The sequence below is a fragment of the Scaptodrosophila lebanonensis genome, unplaced genomic scaffold, assembly GCF_003285725.1.
Source record: "Scaptodrosophila lebanonensis strain 11010-0011.00,11010-0021.00 unplaced genomic scaffold, SlebRS2 tig00001415-arrow-pilon, whole genome shotgun sequence".
Taxonomy (NCBI): Eukaryota; Metazoa; Arthropoda; class Insecta; order Diptera; family Drosophilidae; genus Scaptodrosophila; species Scaptodrosophila lebanonensis.
Window position 1 is genome coordinate 6,047,056 of NW_022060742.1, and position 19,371 is coordinate 6,066,426.

The 19,371-nt window shown below is 37.9% G+C and overlaps 2 long non-coding RNA genes across 2 annotated transcripts; one reads left to right on the top strand and one right to left on the bottom strand.

Moving 5' to 3' along the window:
* The first annotated feature begins 2,188 nt into the window (after positions 1-2,188).
* LOC115632220 lies at positions 2,189-19,324 on the top strand. The gene is made up of 3 exons (XR_003996280.1): positions 2,189-2,223; positions 17,833-17,930; positions 19,169-19,324. It is a non-coding gene; the product is annotated as an uncharacterized LOC115632220 (long non-coding RNA).
* LOC115632219 lies at positions 2,652-3,236 on the bottom strand. Its single transcript, XR_003996279.1, has 2 exons — positions 2,983-3,236; positions 2,652-2,908 (listed from the first exon to the last, which is right to left on the bottom strand). It is a non-coding gene; the product is annotated as an uncharacterized LOC115632219 (long non-coding RNA).
* Positions 19,325-19,371: the final 47 nt, after the last annotated feature.

Below are 19,371 nucleotides of genomic sequence, written 5' to 3' on the forward strand. Positions count from 1 at the left end.
TTGCCTAAAAGTAATATTTTGGTTGGTGTATCCTCATATAGCAAAGCATCTTGCACAATTAACATTCCTCATGTTTTTACGCGAGTTAACAAGTTCTTGGGCTGGATATACGATATATTGGACATTGACAATTAAAACAATTTCAACATTTATCTCAAAACATGAGCTTTGCATTTCAATTAAATTATAAGCTTTACATTATGAAACACCATTCAATTGGTGTAGGCTTTCAACGTAAGCCACATAGACAAAATAAAGTTGTCCACAAATGTCAGATCTCAAGAACTTGACCTTCATATTTTGTTTAGCAGACTGCAAGAAAATTGATGAAATGTTTTATGTACATACACTATATGTCAACCCTTATTTCGGAATTAGATTTCCGCACTTAACAAAAATCTCCTGTCAATGCACTAAGCAAACACACATATATTTAATTAATTAAAACTGGCAACAAAAATGACAGCAAAAAAGAATGTTTAGTTACAAGAAAGAAACATCTACAGATCTTATTTGCGCATTCATCCAGTCCGTTCATTAGGTGGTGCTCAATACTATTCGAATCCACTTAATGAGGTGTGATATACGTTTGAAAATTATTGGTACTAGCGACCTGCAATCATTTTTTCCAATTGTCCATGCAACGCCAACGAGCAGCTTTCTGTCCAGCAAGACAAGGGGTCCGCCATAATCTGCAAGGCAAGCAGATTCGTCGGTGGATGCGATGCAGACATCGTTATCTTTGATTTGTTTGCCGTGAACGGCTCGGCAGGAGGCCTGTTTTATGATCTTGTAGTCCTGCTGCATCATGTTCAGTGATGGAGACATAATTGAGCTCCAGCCATATAATCTTGCTTGTTTGCCAGCTAAGTCATCGTCTCCGAAATCTGGAAGCGTAATCTTGTTTACTTCCGCAGAGAAAGGAAACTTGGGGGTCCGTATCAAAGATATAGAATCTCTACTGAATATATTATTGCCGTGAACTTCTCTGAAATACAAGGGCGATACTCGTTTTGTCGATCCATAATAGATTGTTACCGATATTGCTTTTTCAGCGCAGAACGACGCTGTAAGCACCCAGATTTCTCCAATAATACTGCCAGTGCACCACCAGCTGATGTGCCCGGTGCTCGTGCCCGGTTCTCTTACGTACTGTGTTCCGTTGAGAAAATAGTTCAAGCTCACAATAAATGGGACCTCAGTAATATCAGAGGATCTACCATTTAATAAGTGTAACTGACGGTTCGAATTATACGAGGTAGTTGCATTTTTTGCCAACACTGTAGCAGCAAATCCAATCAGAAGTAAACCTGCTTGTCGTTTCAAATCCATGTTGTTGTACGTAGAACGGCCACTCCACGAATCAAATATTTTCAAAGCAGCTCGAAAGTTGTAGGTCATATATGAAGTATATACGAATAATCAAATTGGATATACTTGAAATAAAAACAGGCATATCTTCATGCAGTTATAACACAATCGTAGTTATCAAACAATCACATTATCGTGCAACATTCTTCAACTTTGTTCGTCACGGTAGTCGGTATCGTAAGTCTATTCACATATTTATTCTTGGTGAGTAACTTTGCAGCCCCATAATATGATCAGCTTCCTTTTCACCAAAAGCATTGAATTATACAGTTTTGATATGCATAAAATACATATTTTGAAATATACATAAAATTGTTATAAACAGACATTTCATCATTCATTATTTATCATTTATTCCACCAAATAGGCCCTTGAATTATTTTGTTTACAATTTTATACTTGCGTGAAAGCATGCAGGAAAATTGATTCGCAACAGCGATGACCGTGAGACGACAAACCCACCAAGTAATGTCTGAGTTTCCTCTGAAAAGCTGAGCATAAAGGTGCATTGGTAATTGTCACACATATAGTAATACAAGTGCTGGGAATTTAAAAATTCTCCCTCGTACTGTTGAATATTGTTGTTTTCGAAAAGTCAATAGAGCCATAAAAAATATATGAACAATATTACTTATTATGCTGCCACGACTATCTATGAAAACAGTAACCAGTTTTAGATTTGGATGAAGAACTATCAGAATCGTAATGAACCAGTAATGGAATATGTGAAAAAAATGTTTAAAAAATTTCGCGAAATATTACATGAGTCGATATCAAACTGAAAGTGAGTTAGAGACCTACTTAAAGGTTTATTGCTTTATAAGTGAAGAAGAAGGGGAACAGAAAAAAAAGGTAATTTTCTTCTATAAAATTCACATTTGATTGATTCCATAGCCTTGTAATAGATTGTTATTTAATAAAATGTATACAAGGTGTGCTCCAAAGTAAACAGGACTTAAAAAAAAAACAGAACAATTGTGAACTAATTAGTTTTTTCGCAAAATCAATTTATTTTATTCAAAATAGTATCCTTCTTCTTCAATACAGCTTTTTGCACTATCCAAAAGCATGTCGAACGAGTGTTTTAGCTTCTTGGCCTGTTTACTTTGGAACACACCTTGTATAAATATAAATAAATGGAATCAAACCGAAAAGGTGGTCCCATCATTTCCTGCTAACAAAGCAACCTTTATCCTTTGAGTGGATTTTGATTTAAACAGTTGGGTGCCCATCCTTTCTAGCAGATTGTACAAAATATTCAAATGATTCTATTCTCAAAGTTGGAATACATAAATTTTTATTTTGTCGCTGCCAAACCATTATTTGACGCGCAATTGAAAATGGAGAAAAACCAAAACTGTCCATATGCCAATATATTTACAATTGTTTTTGGGAGCTTTATTAATGCAAGGACAATACCGTTGGCAGTTCCGACAGTTCAGTTCTACTCTTGCTCCATAGAGTTCTTTTCCAGGAGCCTCTATAACTTCACATCCCGTAGCTAGAGACCAAACACAACAAGCCAACTTAAGATTTCCTATAGAGAGACAAAAAAAAACTACGCGTTCATAAAAAGCCAACTACGCGATACTTGCCCCCTGATTGACGCACCTATTTCAAATTCGTTGGGCAAACAAAACTTCAGACTTGGCGCTGTGGACTGTGCAGGTGCGACTTCAGTTCCCTTATTTATTTTAATTGCACCATCGTCTTCGGGAGCACACACGTATCCGGCAGTTGCATTGGGATGCAATACGCAAACATTGAAGCAGTAGACACAATGAACATAATTGCTGTCGGAGTCAAAGGGTTTTCTGCCTTTGCATGGCGAAACAATTAGTATTACTAAAAATAGGAAATAAAATGAGCTGCGATTCATTTTTAAGTGTTTCCGAAACGAACATCAGTGTAATGAAGTATAAATCAAGTACAGAAAGTTTAAGCAAATTATATATCCTGGTCCCGAAATGTATGTAACAAACAGAAGGGCGACTGCTTGCAGAAGTGGAATTGTATTTTCAATCCAATGTGGTTTTTAAAGAATACGAAACAAAGATAACAATCCAACAATTCCAGGACAAAACCTTAGCTGGTGGTGTGGACGAAGCACAAGTAGTGAGCAGCATGTTGCGCTGAAGATTCCTTAAATGTGAAAATCTACTATGAATGTAAGAGAAGTTCGCCAAAGTTCTGTGAGGATGTTATCCAGAAACATATTATCACAGAATCTACTTATAAAGGTCTCCGTGATCGTTTTATAACTGTGATTTTTCGTTGGAAGTGAACAAAATTACATTGTCCGATTCTGGGCTCAAAAATATTGATGAGCAATTCCAATATCTGGATGGGCTATGACATTCAACTCATCCAACTATGTCCAGCTCAAGTTCATTAAACAATCATCGAAACAGTCAATGAACAAATCACAAGTCTACTTGCATTGCTAACTTGGTCGCCTCAGTGGTCACAAATCATGGACCTGCGGAAGTTCCGATGATTTTCATTCTTTCAACAGGCTTTATGCGTTAGCTTTTGAAAGTGTTAAGCTGAAGAGTAACTTATATTTGCAATAAAACGAATTACATTATATTTGTAATTGAATGTTAATTACTTGAATGTATGTAGCTTTTTTCGACGCAAAAATGGTAAATGAACAACGAAAGATAACAAAAGTGTGAAATGAAGTCACAAATTTATTTTATATTACATTTAAATATTGAGCCAAACTGCAGAAGTCATTCAGGTTCATCTATTAAATGTAGCATTGTAAGAATATTTCCATTTTGTCTCGTATTATTTTATGATTGTATTAATATTTAAGCCTCATTATTAACCAGCAGCAGCCTCCCTTATAAGTCATTTAAAGACTGTTACGCTAGAGTCCATGAACAATAGTGTCACATTTTCAATTTGAAGCCTAAGCCCGCTTAGTAACAAAAGCCCATTGAGTTGTCCAATAACGAGGGAGAAGAGTCGCATTAGATCTGCCCTGCTCCGGCCATTTTATTGAAGCAACAAAAATGATAATTTCGGCAATACAATGCTTATTTATTCATCCCTTTGGCATTGTGTTGCAAAAGGTATTGTGGACAAAATATGGATTCCAGTTCGAAGGCTATTGCCACATAGTCCTGAAAGCAACTAGCTAAAGCCCCAAAAATTCATTGGATGCGCCTGAATTTCAATTTGCGCTTTGCCAGGATTTGCCCTGCGCTCGAACCCACTCTATTGGTTAATGATCAAACGCATAGACACACACATACACACGCACACACGCATAATGTAAATGTGCCTCGGGCCGATGTATGCACAGTAAACAAACGCCGCCCTCGACTTACTGCCAGGGCTGCTGGTTATTGATACTTTACTGATTGCCTTTGGTTATTTAACTTTCTCGTAGACATGTGATATGCTTTTTTCCCTTCGACGTTGGCCTCCATTAGCACCACAGTGTCCCCCAACCCCCCGAGGCGAGCTTTGCTTACATTAAGCGCCGGTGCCATGGCCTGTTCCAGTGCCTCTGCCAGCTCGTTGCTTCCATTGTCGGGTAATTGGATTAGATTACCTGACGTCACCACCAAAGTCCTGCTGCCTGACGCGTCTGTTGATAAATTTTCGTGGTTGTGGTTTATGGATCCAGTTGCTCACCCGCCCATCTGGCTGCCGTCATGCGTGATTGATGGATAGCTGGCTGTGTATATGTCTTCCCGCAGCCATTGTCAATAAGCTTCACTGTCTCAGCCATCATGTATTCGACGCAAAGTTTTATTCAATATTTTTAATGGCAAATTTCAGAGTGTGTATGCCATAAAAAACGTCGCAACTGAAGACAAATTTGTGTGCTACAAAAACACATAACAATTTCTATTAGCTACATCCCTAACATGTGACACTGTGGAATATTCTTATACCCACGGGATAGAAAGAGATTTTTCGGAATGTACATGCATTTTTTAAATTTAAACAAATATGATTTCTGTAGCAAAATATAATTCTGATTTAACTTAGCAATGATAGCAGGTTAGACAAAAAAAAATTAAAACAAAAAAACAACTTAATAAACTTAATAAATAAAACTATTCCAAAACAAATTAATATGCACTAAAAAGTAAAAAAAAGGAAAGTAAAAGAAGAGTAAAAAAAAAGAGTCGGTATCAGCCGGGACGAATTGAGAACCTCCTTCTTTTCTGAAGTCGTTTTTAAACAGCTTCAAAGGGCATCTTGAATCGGATAAAAAAAACAGGAATAATAAGGCAAATGGATATCAAATATTGAATATAGTTTGTAGGGAACATATTAACGCCACCACACATAAGTATTTGAAGGACATATATGTACCAGTAGTTCCCCTGTATAGAGCGATATCTTTCTGTTCTCTACATCTACATGTAAGAAAGGCAAAGTTTTCTGCAGTTGCTATTGAGTGGCTTCGATTGTCGAGCTTTTATGGAACTTTAAATTTCAAGTACGTTCTTATATGACAAAATGTTGTTCGACTTTAACTTTCTCTATTAGCATGTAAATCAGTATCTTTTAAAATAAAATTAATAGAGAAGTGCTGTCACACTTTTATTTCTGCTTCAACTCGTCTCGGCAGATGCCACAAGCTGGTTCTGTGCGACTTCAATCATTTTCTGCACCATATCTGCAAGGCTATTAAATACGCATAAAAATCGTGTTTCGCTATATTTAAGAATATACTTGTATGTGCATGTGTTTTTCCACGCAGCTGCCAGTAAGTCGCCTCGGGCACGAAAATTGCCATAGCTATCGATGTTGGTGCTACTGTTGCTGCTGATGCGGCTTTTGCTGCTTTTGAGGCTGCAACGAATGGAAAATCGTAAAAATTTATGACTGCAATAATCCGCGAAAGTTTCCAAAGCCAAGCAGCTACGGAGCTGCTGGAAAAATTGACAAGGAATTATGAAATAAAACTGCGAATGCTCATGTGCTGGAATGTGTTCGCATAACTTTTTCAAGCAACAACTCAAGGCAACGCCTTTTAATTGCGGTCGCGTATACGCACCTTTGACCGCAGAATGGCGCGATTTTAACGACTTTTGGTGGCTTTGTCGTTAAACGCAGACAAGTTGAAATCGCTATGGAGAGCAGGCCCTGACGACGCTAACATTGTTGACATTAACCAAATAAGCAGATTGGGTATATGCAGATAAGCAGATAAGACGCCGAATTGAAAATGGTTATGACAAAATCGATAAAATTCCAGGCAAACAGATAGGCAGTTAGGCAGGCAGAAAACTGAAACAACGTTGTCAGTTAAGTAAATGGGCCTTAAGTTAGGCCATGGACAGCCAACGAGACAAGGCGCAAAGCTGCAGGCTCAAGACAAAGACATAAAAAGAAATGAAAAGGCAACGTCCCTTTCATTCCCTGCCACAAATATCTGCTGTAGCCGATCTCTGTGTTTTGTGAGTTATCAACGGCATGGCTAATTTACACTGGGCCAGTCCCCGGCAAGTGTAATAATTTGCTCCTATTATGTAGTAGTAGCAGGCGAGAGCCATAACAAAGACAATGCCTGGCACATTGGCCCACTTTGTTGCACTGTGTGCCTGTGTCTTAGTTTTGTGGATATACTTGTATTTATCTGCATGAGTAAAGGCGGCACATTATTAGCGTATTACACGCTACGTGCCCGTACGCACTGATACCATGAGCTCTCCCCTACACATCCTTGCTTTCATAATAACACTTTCCACATTGCCTGCGTTTCAGGCATAAATTTCAAGGGCGTACCGGTTGGGCCCGAGCCGTGACTGAGCAGCATAAGCTGGCGAGCACGAAAGACGCATGCCAGTATTTAACAGATAAATAAGTTGGCAACCGGATAGATATGCTACGTTCTTTTCCTCTTCTTTTTTTTTTTGTGTTCGTTGACCTAAAAACATTAACAGCGTACGCTGTGCACAATCAAGCGAATAAAACTGGCTGGGTAAGCACAATGGGTGTGTGAGGTATGAGGGAGAGGCGAGGACAGGCATTGCAGAATATTGCCAAATGCATATCCGAATGACTGCCAACTATTTAAAGCAGTTGATGAAACTACTGGAAAGCACTGAAAATATCCTTTCACTGTGTATTTGATAAAAACGTGCAAAACGTCCAAATGCATGTCACTTTTAAATGAAGTCACTATCACAAACTCTATTCATATATGGGGCTACAAGCTGGGAAAATCTTCTCACCTAGCGAATTGTGAGCTGCCATAATCTCCTTCCGTGTGAATTGTCGTTGGAGCGATATGAATTATTCTTGAATTATTTTGATTTCCACTATGGACTATTAATGCAAAAATAATAAACTCCAAGACGACTCTCTCTCTCTCTCTCTCTCTCTCTCTATCTGTCTCTCAATTAGGGCAAGATCGTCGTCAGATACACTTAGATATGGGTTTCACAAGCATACTCCAACAAATGTAGCATGATCATTGGTTGGTTCCTACATAGTTCAAAAGATGTTCAAAGGGAGTAATTCAAAGACACTATTCGAAATTTAAGACTGGTCCTTAGCTGTTATTCTTTGCGAACTTTTCCTTCATTTCATAATACTTCAACGCATAAAAGACATGTAGATAAATATTCTTAGCGTCAACTCAATTGCAGTTCCAACATTCAAGGAAGGCAATCATTCATTCATTAATCAAGCTGCATTATGGTGTGATTGTTGATAGGATGCTCATACAATCGCTTATCCTTTGGGATTTGTAGTTTTTTCCAATAACTATCTCAACACAATACTACTGTAATAAAGATGTGCAGACTGATACAATAATTTCTTCATTAATATTCAGATAAATATAATAATTTAAATTAATCCCTTTCAACCGAAGCAAAAGTCGAATAATAATAATATAATATAACAATTATTCATGAAAATGGATGCCAGTATTCGGCAATGCAGTTCGAGGGCCATTTAATGCCATTAATTGTGCACGCATGAATATTTTAAACGGAAAAAAAACCACAGTGCGATAAAATAAATGCATAATTAAAATTCTTTGCGCCAACGGAAGCATCGGCATTGAGGACGTAACCCAGAAAAAAAGAATGCTGAAATTTATTCAACCATGATAACCAATTGTGTATTAAAGCATGTAAACTACAACGATTGCTTATCTTTTTAATTATTAATTATTGCTACTAGGGCAGAGGAAGCACCGAAATATGCGTGTACAAAATGAAGGACAGCATCAGCTTTCAAGCAATCAACCCCTTCTATCTTCTTCAAAAGTAATTTTACAAAATAATTTAAAGAGAACAAGCAACGTTGGTCTTTAAAAATTATATGTCACATCAAAAAGTATAGTGTCAGTGGCAGTCATAAAACTTTGCCAATTTTGTTGGCTCGTGTAATTATGGAAGCAGCAGACATTTTATAACTGTCTAGCGCCTAGGAGTCAAACTTTGAAGCAATATCTGCTGCAATGCACATGTGAGCAATATAAAAATTGCTGCCCTGTTGCAGTGCCGTGCTCAATTTCCGTTACGGAAGGGGCGTGGACCCGGCTGTGGGCCACACAACCGGACAACTGACACTACCCCAGTAGCGTCGCCACCCGCGACATTTTGGGTCATTCATCCTGCAGAGGCCGAAGTGGCGACATGCCAAAGCACAAGGCGCAGGGCTTGGCCTATGACTAATGGACCAACGGGTATATCCAAAGAAAGCAACAAAGCAAGAAAGAGGGAAGAAAGTGCATGAAAGAAGAAAAGCGGCAGCAGTAGCCGCAATGCCAACAGCGTGCCAAAGGCAATATGCAAAATTTGTAATTTGCCATGGAACGGCAGCCAGACGGGACGACAGCCCAACAGGACAACAGACAGACAAATACAGTATGGAGTACTTGGCACTGACGGGGCTTTTGGAATTCAGTCGTGTCCGACAGAAACGACTAGGACGAGCCCACTGCCAGGACCAGACGATGACGGTAACGACAACGAGAACGACGTTTGACTATTTTTATGACCGAAATGCGTTTTATTGCTTTTCGGCCATCGTCAGCGCACAGTGGCTTAAAACAAACAACAAACAGAAGACAAAAATGGAATGTTACATTGGTATACTTGCTCTTCTTCGCATGAATGCAACATATTTTGTTATTGCTCGTATTTTTTCTGAAACTCCATTTATACTGATACTTATAGGGTATATCTAATAGGATATACGCGAAATTTTCGAATTCCGTTAAAAGACTTGCAAGCAATTTATATTTGAAAAAATTCCATTCAAAACCCATTTTATCTTGATCTTTTTATTGATATGATTAGAATATAATATGTGTAGCTCTTATATGTAAATACTGATTTTATTGTATACTACCAGAAGATTTGGATGTTCCGGAACTTCCAAAAGCTTCCAGCAAGCATCCGCAAAATGTTTAGTAAATATAAAAAATACTCCAAAAAAGATCCTAAAACAAAAGAAGAAGTACGCGTACCGTTTAAAAATAATAAAAAAAGAACATTTCAGCGTTCTGTTTTTTATTTCAATGAAAATGTTGCCCCAGGTGGCTGCTTAAAAAAAAACTTTGAGAAACTTTGATTTAATTTAGAGCATCCAAATATTTCTTTAGTGTACCTGCACCTAATTTTCCTTCATTGTTTTTAACTGAACATGAAAATGATTATCTCTTTTAAACCCAATCACACACCATCTACTGAATAAGTCGACATATTTGTTTAAGAAGTTCACAAAAATGTAAAACAAATACCGATTTTGTGCATTTTCCAGCCTCTCCTATTTTTTTAATAAAATTTAATAATTGCCCTCCTTAGGACAGATCTTAAATAAAGAATAAAGATTTAAAAGAAACAAAAAAGTCTCTCCTACTTGTATCTGAACCACTGTGCACTGCCAGTGAGTGCTTTGTGCAATTGTTGATGCTGGTTGCTAGTTTATATCCTGACCAGTCGAATGTAGGCCAGATCACGTGCACAACATTGCGTATGTGGAATGCCGCTGACAGTTGTATTGCAAACTGTTTTTTGGGGGCCTTCTGGCAGCTCATCATTATTTTAATGCGATCGTAGACTCTCTGCTTGATTTCGTTCCCCACAATATTGAAAATTAGTTGACATTCTTTCATCCTTCCTTATTCCATCATCAGCCCCACTAAAGTCAACCCCTATTGATTTTGTTTGGGTTTGCAAATCGCTGCACCCTTAGCCAGAGCTGTCGCTTCTCTTCGCCTGCCGATTTATGTGGGTCCGTTTGCTTACTTTTCTACTCCAGTACATGCTCCCCTCCACTAGGTATTTGGTCGCTTAGGTGTGGGGGTTTGGTAAAACGTTTCAATTGATTTGAACATTTATTGCTTGGGTAATGCGAGGCGTGGGACTTGGGCAGCGACTGCTGCCTGACCCAGCCAGTCAGGTCAGGTAGTGGCCTTATTTTGTTGCTTCCGTTGCTCCTGTTGTCGCATATAAAATAGTTTCGTCTTGTGCGCTGTCGTTTTAAATTTGCAAGTTACCTCAGACTCAGAGCTGGCGCTTGAGATGTGGAAATCTATGTCCTGGCCACATGCCTGCGCAAAAGAAATTCGTTTCTTTATTGAGTCTGCTATCGTTTCTCTTTTTTGGGTGAGACAAATTTTATGTGCCCGGAGCTACAGCTGCTTCTATACACACATATTTATACATATCTATATATGTGTGGTATGTAAGTATGTGTGTGCAAGGCTTTCGTCTATTTGGCCCGTAAAATTGCTCAACTTTTAATCAATAGTTTGCATCTTGTGTCGACCAGCAACGGTTTCATGTTGTATCTGGTCGTCTGCTATAAATTTAATACAAAGTATGTGCAAAGCTGTGCAGAAATTAAAGATTTAAGTCGCAAAGCAAAAACATAGAAAGTAAATTTCAAGTACTTAGTGGCAGGATTCGTTGCTCATTTAAAAGGAAATTCTTGTACATGGCAAGTTAACATTCTGTGAGTGTGGTCTCTTATAAAAAATGTAAAATATAATAATAAATATATAATAATATATATAATATAGTTTAGGGCAATAAATAAAGATATTGCAAAAGTTATTTTTTTATTATGTATTTAAAATGAATATATCGAAATTTATTTACGAATAATGAAAATGTGAGATTATATGTAATATTTGGTTTTCGTTCTTAATCAAGTCTTTGATTTAATTTTCTTCTTCCCGTAAATGAAAGATAAAAATAATAAGAGCTAAAAGAAAAGTAGTTAGTGAGCCTTTTCATCTTGATTGCCTGCATGATGGAGGACACGCAATACACTTTCATAATAATTAGTATTAGGCTTGTTACAATTTCAATTTAAGCAAATTAAATTAAGCTTTCATTTTCAATAAGCAATTCCAAATCAAACAGTAGATTTTATTTCATATTTATGTCATTCCCGAAGGGTTTAAACACTAAAACAAAGCATAGAAAACTGAAAGCATAAAATTTTATTTGAGACTTTCTGTTTCTGCTTTTATTAACGTGGCCTTTAGCTTTTCACGCCTAACAGAATTGTATCATTTATATTTTTAAGCAACATTCAAAAATCCTAACAGCCTGATGGCATAACATTGTATGCGCTTCAAACTAATTAAAATTGTTTTGCTGCTTCTGAATTTTTTATTCGCGTATACCAAACGTAAAACAGCAAAGAGAAGAGTGCCTGAAGCAAAATAAATAAGCATATTAAAAGCATTTAATATACAAAACCAACAGCCCCTCCAGCGCCCAGCTCCCCCCTCTTACACAAAGTAAAAAAAGAATTGCAGCCCTCTTTTCTTTCAACTCAACACCTTTTTGGACGTTTGCGACCCCATGCCGAAAGAGACGACGTGCTGGCATTTTTTGGCCCAAAGCAAAACAATTTCCAAATTCTCATAATGAACTGAACGCAAAAGCGTTGGCAAGGCCTCCAGTGATGGGTGCGGGCATAGGGCTGCACGATAAGCAAAATTAAAGCCAAAATGCAGCAAATGGCGTGCCAGAGCGCAGTTTGTACGGCCGTTGTACGAACGTTTCCCCGCGTTGCGCACACCGCTTGCGCAAAAAAAAAAAATAAAAATAAAAACAGAAGCAGAAATAATTATTTGTCGTGCGAGGCGTCCATTATTCACTCGTGAGGGCTGGCAAAGGCGTAACAGCAGCAGCAACAACAACAATGCAAAAAGAAATATGGTAAATATGTAACGGGCAAAAGCGTTTGTAAAGTAAAAGTGTTTTTCGTTGTTGTTCGGCCGGAAATGCCGTCTCCTGCCATTTTGCCAGGCCACGACTCTGCTGCCGATGTTGTTGCTGTTTTTGTTGCTGTTGTTTCTCGTTGATGTTTCTTGCCTGTTTCCTGCCCGCTTGCCTGACAGCCTGCCTTCTTTTTAATGTTGTCATTTTGGGGCACAGTGTTTCCTCTTGTTTTCTGTTGTTGTTGCCTCAGCTGTGTTGTGGTTGGTTGTTATTGTTGCTGTTCGCTTGCTTTTCTTGCTGCCGTCGTTAGTGATTTACCTGCGCGTTTCGTGTCCTTTTCATGTTGCATTGAAATTTGTTGCCTAATTTTAGGCGCATACATATCCAGCTCACAATTTATGTGAGGAGTGTTTGTGTATGCGTGTTTGTGCTTTTCATCTGTTTGCTTTTAATGATACGCACTAACTTGTTATTTATGAAAGTGCCTGCCACCAGCAGCGTCAACATCGTCGCCATCGGCATCATCATTATTGTTGTCATTATTTTCATCATTATCGTGCGCGCACGTTTTTATTTAGGACCGACGCTTTATGAATATTTTTCAATTTTACGCTGCCATAAATTCTTTTTATAAATTACAAGACAGCTGGCAAGCAGCATAACGAATTGATAAATGCTGTGTCGTTTAAATGCATTTGAATTACATAAATGAATTGTTTATAAATAAATGATTGCGCATACGCAATGTGTGCACGAGGAATACTTCTGCGTGTCTACAGATGGGCGGCTGATTAAGCTCGAAGCTATTTGTTGGGATGGCTGTTAAGTGCAGAACAGAAAATTCAGCTAAAAAAGTTATGCATCAACTGGCTTTGCCGTGCCGCTCATAAAAGTATGCTATGAAAATGTTTTGCCATAAACACACACAGACAAACCCTCCCCACTCTCACTCGCTCTCACTCTTTGCTGCAAGTAAACTTGAGCTATGCCTTGCAGCTTGATTAAAATTTCATTAAGGTTTTCCCCTTTTTTTTGTAAGGGGCGGGATTGTGCACTCTACCGTATAAAAAAAAGTTGCTGCATACTTTAAACTGCGGCTGGCATGTGTGAGAAATCTTTGTGCGGCTGTAGCGGCGGCTTTGCTGCGGCATTTTGGAGTCACAGCTGCCACACACACACGCACACACACAGTGATGCAGAGACAGAGACACACGTATACATATATACATACATATATAAAACGCTTTGGCTGCGCCTTTGTGTTGGCTTTTTGCGCTTGAACGCTTCGTTTGTTTGCTAACTACCAACGCTGCTTGGTTTATGTTTGGTATTTTTTTTTTTTTTTTTTTTTTTTTTTTGAACCTCGTGCACGTGTATGTGCGAGTGCCTGTTAAATTGCTTGTTTATGTTTGCACAGCAGCCTGGCAGGCACAAGAGACTTGTGCCGCCCTCAGTTATTTTGAGAGCTTCGTCTTTTTGTCTCGTTATTCAGCAATCACTTGAAAATGCTCAGCTCATGTGATTTTGATTTGTTTTAATTTGCTGCGAAAATTGTTTAGCCAAGTACAACAACAACAATAACGATCACAACAGCAACAGCGAAGGGAACACTTTTTATGCAACCAAATGTTTTTGCTAATGTTGTTTTTGTTTCTCTGTTGATTTTATTACATGCTGTAGCCGTTGTTGTTATTGCTGTTGTTATCCCCGCTGCTCCTGTTTTTGTTGCTTTTGTTTGCTGACTTTTTATTTTTTATTTATCATTTAATTGATGTGATGCACTTTGTTCATATCAAATAGTGGCTTTAAAGTAGCAAAGCTAAAGCAATTAATTAATGTCATAAATTATAAATATAAAAACTTCTGATAACTAGAGATTTTGCTGTGAAAAAGTGTTTGAAGTTAAAATAATAATTAATTAGGAGCAAACTGTGATCAACTAGTTTCACTTTTTTTGTATTCTTTAAATCATTTTCAATAAATGTGATAAAAATATGAATTGATTTAGTTCTTTATGCAAACCGGATGTTCATAATTAAAACGTAGTGCTATCATTTGATTAAAAAAAATCAAGCAAATACATTAAATTAAATTATTAATCGCTGTGGACGTTCCGACAGTATATGACGGAATATTTTGCGCCACATGATGTGCCAAAGAATTTAGTTTGTTTTTTGAAATTAATGTGAATATTTAGCAGGGACCTCTTGGCTTTATGGCTTTTGTAATATCAATCACCGCTGGGCTAAATCTGGTGAATAGAGTGCGTGAGGAAGCAATTCGAATTTTAATTTCAAGATTTTGGCCACTGCGAGAACTGATTTATGAATTGGTGCATTGACTTGATGAAATAACGCTTGCTTAGCTTTTTGCAAAATTATCAATAAGCTTATAATGGGCTACGACTTAATCAAACAATGATAATTATATGCATGGCTTAATATAGAGTGGATATTTCCTTCTGCTAAGCGTAAAGTCTGCTCAACATCAATACTGCATTTTTAATCAGTGAAGCAACGTACTAACTTACTCTTCCTGTGCAATCAGGCTTATTCAGTTCTACTTAACGCCCATCCTTCCAACATTTGTTTCACCTGTCAGTATCAGCGCTCTCCCTCTTCAAGCTTTGTACCGCCAACAATCGCCTTTAATACATGCTATAACAGGCATAATTATAATGCCAACTTCATCGCTAATTTGCTTGCCATAGCCACCCTTTCTTGTCCTGGACCCCAGCCTCTTCAGCCCATACCAAGTGGCGGGCATGTCAAGCATTTAATTACTGGCCATCAGAGCTGGCTTAAAAGAGCACGCTGCCAGGCAAATCCTCTTCGTTAAAACAATATTAAGCCCAGTCTGCACGGATTCATCAGAGACCCTGTTGATGAACGGTTCGGTTTGAAATGTAACGCAAAATATTTTCATTAAAATGTCAAAAATATCTCGAAATATTTTGCGCAGACACGCAAAACTCGCTGATGTTGGGGCGGCAATAAAAAAAAGAGAATGAAAGGAAAACAAAAAATATTGAAATCTGAAAGCGGAAAAGGATTCTATTTGCTTAAAGCGCGACGAGGACTGTGAGCCAGCCAGCAGCACTTTGTCCTGTTCTGTTGTATTTTTGTTTTAATATCGAGCTGGTGTGCACAAAAAGCAAGCAAGCGAGCGACCCCATGAATTGTCGAGAGAGTCGTTAAATTGTTTTCATTATCCTTGTAAGCCGAGCGGGTTTTTCCTCCCGAGTGTGCGCGCGCGTTTGTGTTTGCGTATGTGTATTGGTGTGTGTGTATGTGTGTGCATTGCCTAGCAATTAAAACCGCAATGCAAATGAGCTGTGCTTAATTCGCATGCGTGTCTACTGCCATCCTTTCTAATAGTTTGCGGTTCGGCCGACAGAGAGGAAAACAAAAAAATTTAATTGCACTTTTGGGGCAAATTTTTTGAAAAGTGCTTAGGCCGTCTGTCCGCCTCATTTCAGCTCTCTAGTCAAAATATGCAAAATTGGATATGGTATTTGCTTTGGGTTACACATAACCCCAAAATGGGCACGCACAAATGCACACACACACTCACCCACAATTGTATGTACCTATACCCTGCCATATACAAACCCTTACAATTATCCGGCCTTCGTTTGCTCGCCGTGTTTCCGTTTCATTTGTAATTAATTAAATTACTTCCGCTTAAAGTGCTGCCAACATGACGCTGCTCCAATAGCAGCAGCATCTACAGGCATCTCACAGGCAGAGCATCCACAGTAGAAGCCCATTGCTTCGACTTCTCAATTACTCGCCCAGTTTCGCTCTCTCCTCCCCAATTTCTCCACCGATTTCTCCCTGCTGCTTCACTGTTCATTGCGAAGTAATTAAGAAGACATTTCGCCCGGGCATCCTTTAATCTGTGCGTTTTATTTGTGCGGCTGGCGAGTCAAGCCAACCGCTGCCTTCATTTTCTTCTCAGTTTTCCTCCTCCTTATCCATATACTGGAGTCCTCGTAGTCGTAGTCATCGTCTAGCTTGTTTACTCCATTGCGCCCCACTGCACTTTGTTTATTCGCCGACTTGGCCAGACGAGCAGCCATGTGTCCAAGTCTTTCGTGTGATCTTATGCCGTGTTGATGATTTGCTTTGGTTTGTTTAGTGGGTTTTGCTTTGGCGCCTTTTCTTGCCGCATAGACATAGACCGCCACCAGCTAAGCTGGCTGATGTCTTCTTGCCTTTCTGTTTTGTTGTTGCTATTGCTATCGCTTGTACTTTAATCTGTGTCCCGCGCATGCCATACCAGGCCGAAGCAATTCCTGTTAGTTATTCTATGCTCAACACGCTTGATTAATCGCCTAATGAGGTGTTGACTGTGAGCGTCTAATGATAGAATGTTCAGCGATAGCGGCAACTATATATAAACACATATACCCATTGCTAGTCAAAGTGCTTTAAAATCCATTATTTTAATGCTTAGTGGAATATATCGACTTGCTTATATCTCTAGGCATTTCAAACTGTTTATAAGTATGATTGTATGATTTCTTATTTCTATTGGGTGTATTATGTCGGCACTTCTAGCTGATGAATATGTTCAATATACGAATTAAATAACACTTCCGATAGTCTTCCACAGCTGATATCAGATCCCATACATACATAGAAACTTTAAAAATAAGAAATTGGAGTAGGACAAAAAAATAAAAAAGATATTATTGAATTTGGTGCGAGTAACTAAAAACTTTAACAGTTAAAAAATTGCACAAAAAAAAATCGAATATGAGTTTCTTAATAAAACAGACTCAATAACGTGTTGAAACGTTTTAAAAATAAATTTATATATTAACCAATATTAAGTGCTCAATGCTCACGAGAGCCAAATACCATCTTAATTAAAAACAAAATTAAATTGAAAGAATTCATAAAGTTAAAGAGACAACTTAAAATCTGATAAGATAATAATATAAATATATATATAACATCGCCCTTTTAGCTCCAAATGCATATTCAGGAATTGATATTATATTGTGTAAACATTATGACATTTTGAAGCTATCATAATTTTATATATATATTAAAGCAACATTTATTAAATGATACTTTTTATTCATCAGAATAAAAACTATGAGGGATAGAAAATCAAAACACAAAATTGTAAAAAAAGAATCAAATGTATAAATATTATTTCTTAACAATACTATAGTATTTAATAATAACTAATTTAACTCACTACAGATTTCTGTAAACTCTGCTTAGCAAAACAATTTGTACATAAGTATGAATAAATTTCTCAACTTCTCTACTTTCAGCTCATGTAGAGCCGCCTTCGATTAAACTCGAATTAGCTTCAACTGTTCATTCCAACTGACTGTAGTTCAATGAAAAGTTTGCTAACCACTGAGGCAACGTAAGTAATATAAATATTTTAATAAATTATATTTAAGAGCTGGAGCATCTGCACTGAAAATTTAAGCTCTAAATGACCCCAAAAGCATGAATGAAATTTTTCCAAATGCTTTAAAGTTTTTATCTGAACAACAGCAGCAGAGCTATGTACGTGTAATATAGTATGTGCATGATTTCATGGAAGCCAAAGAGCAAAGCCAAATTAAATTTGGAAAAAAAAACTTTCAGCGCAGAGCTCTGGCCAATAAATGCATTAGTTGAAACTGAAAGCTCATAGCTAATAAAAAGCAAAAGTTTTAACTTTGTGACTAAAAACAACAGCGATAACTAAAAAAGTTTTGCTTTTTTATTTCACTCTTATTTACATGAAATCGGCTTTAAACACACACAACAACGAATTGAACCGTACTGAATTGGCAACAACAATAATAATAACAACCACAACAACTGTAAAAACATCATGCATATGCACAAATTGGCAACTAATTGGAACACATGCGAAATTGGCCAAATGGGGGAACGCTTTTTCGCAAATTGGTGAAACGCGTAATGAACATTTTGAACACAAAAACAAAACAAACAAAAAATACAACTAAAAATTACTAAAAACTATAAACTGAATACTGAACATAAAATGAAATTGCAAACCGGGCACACATGGCACATGCCCCCAACAACAACAACAACAACAACAACGAAAACAACAACAACATCTTGTACAACATGTGCAACTCAATGCCACTGATTTTAAATATCAACAACAACAACAACAAAAACCATGTATATAACAAACACCCACCAACAAACAATACAACAACAACAACAATAACGTCAACATCATCATCATGATCATCAACAACTTTCTGCTATTTATGCGCTTTATTATGACGTCACCGCTTGGCTGCATCCCCCAAAATATGCTGCGCCCCTTTCAATTCAATATATGCGTGTGCGTGTGTGTGTGTGTGGGCATGTGTGTGCATTTTTGTGGCTTGTGGCTCCGTCCTCCACTTACGAGTATATGCGCGCATTCAATTTTCGCTTTTCTTTCTACTTTTATGCATGTTTATTTATGTTTGTGCACCGCCACCCTCGTATTTATGCTTCACGCTTTCGATTTTCGTTGTTCTTGGGGGTCCTTCTTTTTTTTTTTTGTTTTGCCAATTTCCGCTTGAATTAATTTTGTGTTTAACACACTTGGCTCCCTCCGACATCCCCTTCCCACAACGAAAACCGCAGTTAGTTCAAGTAGCGACGTCTGCGCGCCCTGCTGCGGCTTATATTTAAAGCTTACTGCCCACCAGCGAAAAATATTTAATAAAGCACCCATACACATAAAACCCCTCTGTGTCTGTGTGTGTGTGTGTGTGGGTGTGGGTGTGTTACGTATTTGTGTCTGTCTGACTGGCCGCACGCGGCGCGACAACAGCCGCCCGCAGCGT